We start from the raw sequence: 6,000 nt of genomic DNA on the forward strand, positions 1-6,000 counted from the left end.
TGTGTGTGTGTAGGGGGGAGGGGCAGCCAACAGAGGGTGTGGGTGTGAAAAGTTGCTAATTGTATCCTCTGATTCCCTGAAATACAGAGTGTACGAAAAGAGAAAGTCAAGAATTCTGTCCTAAGATTACTTTTGTGATTTGAAAGGGAAATATCTTTTTATTCTCTACTAAAACCCCTTGAACCTCCCGCATGTCCTTGACTAATTTTACTATGTGTTTCCAAGCAGTTATCAATAGACATGCCCACACAGAAATAACGTTTAAAAGCGACGGTCACTTGCATACCTGCTGGGTGTCAGCGTTCAGGCAGTCGTGAGGTCCTCTCAGAAGTGTGTGAGGAGTCACACCTGTGAGGAGAGATCTCGAAGGTCGTCAGTGAAGGAAGCTGGGGAAACATTCCCCCACCCCCACACCAAGGGAGCCTCCCTCCGAGAGCCCACACCACACACTCAACTGATGACATGCGGAGGACATGTTCGACTGCTTTTTAACATTTTCCATGCATTTTAACAAAGGATCCATCAATTTTAAACTTTAAAACCCTCAAGGCCTCAATTGATCTACCACCCTTAACTTTAAAATATCTCAGAAATATCACATGGCAAAAGCCTTAAAACATGTGTGTCATCTGATATATTTAAACAGTGTCATAAAGTTCACAATGTTGCAACTTAGAAGATTTTCAGTATTTCATATAATCTTGCCCAAGAAGACCTTTAAGTATTTCCATTATATCCTTTGTCCTACTTACAACTGGATTTAAAAAACCCTGAAATCTTCCCCTGCTTTCTGCAAGTAGAAGAAAAAACAAAAAAACTCATGCAATTGCTTACATAAAAATATTCAAAATAGCACTGAGAGGAAATGGTATTTTTTTTAAATCAACGGTATTAGAATACCATAAAACAGGCATGCAAATCTATGCAATAACAAAACCTGAAACACATGATGAACTGGAAAAAGTCAGTAATAACTAGTAGGCATTCATTTCTAACAAAAGCTTTAAATAAACATCTAGATTTCTCAAATGGGCTGAAGGCTCCTATCTGAATAGACAATTCGGTGGTCAGCAAACCTGGCTATGTGTTAGAATGCCGGGGAAATCTTTGGCACAGGCTGGCACAGCGTCACTAGGGCCCTGGGATTCATGTTTTTACCAAGTCTTCAGGGCCCAGGCTGCAGCCGGCTTTATACTGCTGATCCCTGATGAGCATCTAAAAACCGGTATCTCTGTTCACCAATTAATTATAAAGCTTGGCTTCTTCCAACTAAGACTATTCCAACCCGTTGATCCTCTTAGGTGAGAAGCTTTTCAGGATTTTCTTGCCCAGTACAAAGGTAAATATATTATGAAACAAAGTCAATTAGAGATCACCTAACTGATTTTTTCACTTGGTTGCCTCTTAATTTGATCAAAAAAAGCTGTTTATTTTGCATGAAAACATCCTTTTTAGTTAAAATCAGAAAAATGCAGGCCATTGTAGACAACTAAATCTTTAAAATAACCTGTCACAAGTCAGGAAAAACGCGGAGGTGAGTAGGTTGTCTGAATCATCCAGAGAATTTGTTTTAAGTGTATTCCTCACTTTGCATATATAAACACTTCACAAATCATCTTCATGGTCCGTCTCTCCTCTGAAAATACTCAACATTTATCATGGTCTCCAAAGGCCTGGATTACATCTTTTTTTAAGGGCTTTAGAAAACATGAGAGCGAAATTCTTCTGGATGATTCTTCCTTTGCTCCCACCCGTCTCACCACAGACAATACTGCTTTATGCATCCAGGGAGGCGAGGCTCGCTTCTGCTTCCCTAGGAAGGGGGCACGTGACATGAAGTACGCAAACCAGGCAGCGGAGTAGCTTAGCTTCATTGTCAAAATATTCAAATGATCACTACGAGAAAGCGATTCCTTTCTGAATTCAACAATACTCCTCGGCCTCCGAGGGCTCACACAGGAGCTTATTCTTGAGCTGTTCAATGTGAGCAGCACTAGTGAAAGCGGAGAACCCTGGCTGGGAGAGGATCAAGTCCCCGGCCTTTCCCACCTGCCATCTCAGCACCGGCCGGACCGGACGCTTACATAGTTAACAATGTCACGGAGAACCTGACAGCACGCACGGCCCTGGGGGGATCCTGGGCCGCAGAGGACAATTGAACACAGCAGAGGAGAGACAGTTCAGAAAAAGAACACATCTAAGGCTGACGGATGCTACTTGCAGACTGCTTTCCAGGTCCGAATTTAGATTTCAGAATCAGAGAAAAAGGTTTTAATATGTCGATTAGATTAAAAAGTGGTTGTGGTAAGAAAAGAAAATGAACCTCTAACATTCAACACTCCTAAATACAAATGTTTCTGAGCTCCCCAGGGGCAAGAAAAATCACATTTTTTCTAGGAATGAGGACTGGCACACGGCAGCCAGATTAGTTCTGGTTAATGGTTTTAAATAAATGGGAAAATATTTGGGGGTAAATGATCTGTTTCTTCCCTGATGACAAAAACTACAGTTTCATGAATCTAGAGCATATGACTTCTGGAATGTACTTTTTGGTTGTCATAATATGTTTTTCTAGGCATTTACTGCTGAGAGCAGCTGAAGAACATGTCTTTTCTGTTAATGAACTGGTTTAACCGCCTGCTGAGCATTCACTGAAACCTGAATTGAACAAAGGGATTTCCCTCCAGTTTCAGCTCATTCACTTCTAGCTACTCCTGATTTTGCTTCAGTAAATTCTTCAGACTGACTTTGTTTTTTATTTCTAATGATTTGAGTGGGAAAGAACTGGGCAAGCCCCAAACACGGGATTCTGCCTTGGTTTTCCATGAAACACTCATCTAGGCAGACGACGGACAAGACTTGTTTCTGAAAAGCCTGTCAACTAAGTTTTTTATTTTATTTTTTAAAGCCCGTAATTCCTAATGGAAAGGAGCCGACCCTATAGAGTAGACTGCAGACAACAAAACCTTATTTCAATGAGGTGGACCACAGTGGACCACAAGATTGTGTCTCTGAAGTGAAGAACCTCAGTGGGATATTCGCATTTCGACCACACAGAGGAACATGCTGCAAAGTGTCACCAGAAATGTGAACAGACCTGACCCTCTACCTTTTCTCACAGTCGCTGGGGGACCTTGTTCATAACCCAAAGTTTCAACTACTCCTGGAGGTCACAGGCCTCCCAAATATCTACCTTCAATTCTAAACTTTCAAATTCCAGACAAACCCATCTACCTACCTCTCACCTCGATGTCCCGCAGTGCGCCTGGAAGGTCACCTGTTCTAGAGCAGGGGCTCCACGCAGGGCTAACTCTAGACTCGCGGCTCCTCTTCCAAAATTACAGATTTCAGCCACTGGCGCCAACTATGCAATAACAGCTAACATGTATTGGATGCTCACAGGGTGATGGCCATTGTTTTCATCACTTTACTAAATGCCCTCAACAACCATACGAGTAGGAGGTATTAACCCCATTTTACTTTTGGGAAAACGGAGGCTTAGAAGTTGTACTAAGTTGCCCAGCCAGCAGCTAAGGTGGTGTGACGTGAGTGTCCACGTTACTAATCAGTCTCTTCACCGTGTCACTTCCCAGCCTCTCCAGGGTCAACGTCTGGAGTCACATTAGGTTTTCTCTCTGACTAAGCTGGCTCTAAGATCTGTGAGCTCCTAGCCTCTCAATCTGTTCCCTTCTCTTTGTGTCCAGGGCTGCCACTGTGTGGGCGATGTTTGCCCTTCCTGTCGGCCTTACGCCAACAGTTTTCCTTTCTAGCTCTAACAGGCAACAGGCTTTGTAAATCTATGTGTGTCAGCCCAGATGATGGCAGAAGCAGTCTGTTTTAAACATCTAAACCCAATGAGGAGATTCTGCCCAATGTCTAGTGGGGGAGAAGGTGAGGGTGGGAAAGAAGGTAAGTAAAAGACACTTTCCCTCCTTTCTCCTGCCCCGGGCCTGGGGAGGAAGAGGAGCATTTTCAGCTCTACTGGTGTCCCTGAGGCTTCAGGAGACCAGGGCTGTGATGTGCCAAAGGCCAGAGGCAAGTCCCTGGCCTATCAGGTATGGGGCAATCTCTAGGTTCTAGGCCATATCCTAGGAGGGAAGGGGAGCACCTAAAAATGACTGCCGTGAACTTTCCCTAGCGGTTGGCCAGGTGGGGGCTGGAGTGTGAATTGAGGTCGTTATGGGGAATAAAGGAGGGGATACTTCCTGCATACTTGAAGTTGGGGAGCCAGACACAGAGACTCCCCGGTGCCTCAACCAGGTGCTAAGACTTAGGCTAGTGCACATCTGTGCTCTGGACTTGCTGCCCATAACCGGAGCCAGACTTCTTTGCAAAGAAGGCCTCCGCCCTGTTGCAGAGAGAAGCTTGGACCTGCCAGCGCTTTAGAAACCCCAGGGGGCAGATAGAGAAGGAAGGAAAGAAGCAGATGTTAAGACTCTACTCACAGGATTAACTCCTCTGACTCCTATGCAAATACCTAGGAAGGGAGAGGCAAAGAAAGTTATCATTGAGGCCTTTATCTTAAACTCCAAATTGCTTAAAAACCAAAGAAACTAACAACAACTGGGAAGTCAACCAGGAAGAGGAGAGGCCAGTGTGCCATGCTGAGCACAGGACAGCCAGCTCCCCAAGCTTGCTTGTGTCCCCAGCCCCTCATGCTGGGACGGGGACCGGGGCTGTGGGCTTTCAGAAGGTAGAAATGACAATGTGCTGGAAATGAGGTAGCTTTGGGGAGAGGCGATTCCCACCCCAAGAGAAAGGATATGAATCCTTAATGTGACAAATTTGTTGAACCACAGATGTGGCAGTAACCAAATGAAATGTCTAAAAGGGTCCGGACTTGGAGGTCAGTCATGTCCTCAAACCAGAGCCCTTTTAGTTTATGGCAAAGTGAGCCCTTCGGATGAGGCTTACGAGGGCTCCACTGAAAACTGGAGAGGACTCATGACATGGCAGCCACTGTTTAGAGACCAGGACTTTTAGAACAGAGCTTGGGCAGGAAGAAGAACTTCAATGTACAAGAGTCAGTCACCAGGGAACCCCATCTTCCTGCCACACAGGCACCCACTAAGTCTGCCCAGCATGTGGGGTGCACGTCCAGGGGGAGTCAGACCTGGGAGAGGAGGGCCTGCCTGGGAACCACCTGCCCCGGTGTGGATGCAAAGTGTGCCAAGACGGTGCCCCCTCCACTTTGGTTTCTAGGAAGCTGAGTAGTTTGTATTAAATCGTACCCAAGAAGAGAACTTGCAAGCAGGGAACACGGAAGCGAGGGTGCGTTAAGCAAGCAGGGAACATCAGCAGGCAGATGTTAGAAAAACGGCAGCAACCGGAGCGTGGGCCACTCTGGCCTCACAAGGGTCTGGCCTCTGTGGACACTTGCCTCCCTTCTCACACCAGACACATGTGTCCCAGGAGGGAAGGGGGAGGAGGAGGCAGTTAATGAACACTCACATGGCCCATCCCCAACCCCCACCGCCTAACATGGGAACCACTACTTTCCAATCTGTGGTACCCCAAAACTAGATGGGGGTGAGGGTGAGGGACGGTGGGAAGGTACGCCCACTCTATTGGCCAAAACTCAACTTTCATGGGGTTTCCTTTAAACCTACTACCAGCCCAGTGAGTAAAGAGCTCGGAGTCAAGTTAGGTCAGTGCAGAGTCAGATCCCTACTGGCTGCTCGGCTTCTGTTTTTGGATTGTTTCCCCTTCATGCTAATCCTAATCACAATCTACTGTCAGAGTGATGCTTCTGCAAGCACGGATGTTCCTGTTCTCGGCTCTCTGGAATCCTATAAAGGCCCCCTTGTAAGAGCTCTGCACAAGGGGAGATGTCACCTTGCAGAGAAGTTCGGGGACCTGCCTCAGGTTGCATACCTGGCCCGCAGCGGAGCCAGTGCTCCAGCAGCCATCTTCCTGTGATCGCTCAGGCACTTTTCCCCTTTGCCTTTATGTGTGTCCCCCACCCCCACCCCCCCAGGTTGCAATTCTGTCAATTGCACC

At 46.5% G+C, this 6,000-nt stretch overlaps 1 protein-coding gene across 8 annotated transcripts in view; it reads right to left on the reverse strand.

Moving 5' to 3' along the window:
• The window catches only part of PLAGL1 (PLAG1 like zinc finger 1), a 50,255-nt gene that overhangs the window by 18,609 nt on the left and 25,646 nt on the right, over positions 1-6,000 (reverse strand). For 4 of the 8 annotated variants that reach the window (XM_006755397.2, XM_015558512.1, XM_015558515.1 and 1 more), the window contains 2 exons: positions 4,446-4,477; positions 287-348 (listed from right to left, as the gene is read on the reverse strand). The gene's annotated coding sequence lies outside the window, so the exon portion shown is untranslated. Of the gene's footprint in view, positions 1-286; positions 3,214-3,238; positions 3,337-4,445; positions 4,478-6,000 lie in introns of those variants that run through there. The other 4 variants (XM_015558517.1, XM_015558514.1, XM_015558516.1 and 1 more) reach the window with 3 other exon arrangements.

The sequence above is a fragment of the Myotis davidii genome, unplaced genomic scaffold (assembly GCF_000327345.1).
Source record: "Myotis davidii unplaced genomic scaffold, ASM32734v1 scaffold292, whole genome shotgun sequence".
NCBI classification, from domain to species: Eukaryota; Metazoa; Chordata; class Mammalia; order Chiroptera; family Vespertilionidae; genus Myotis; species Myotis davidii.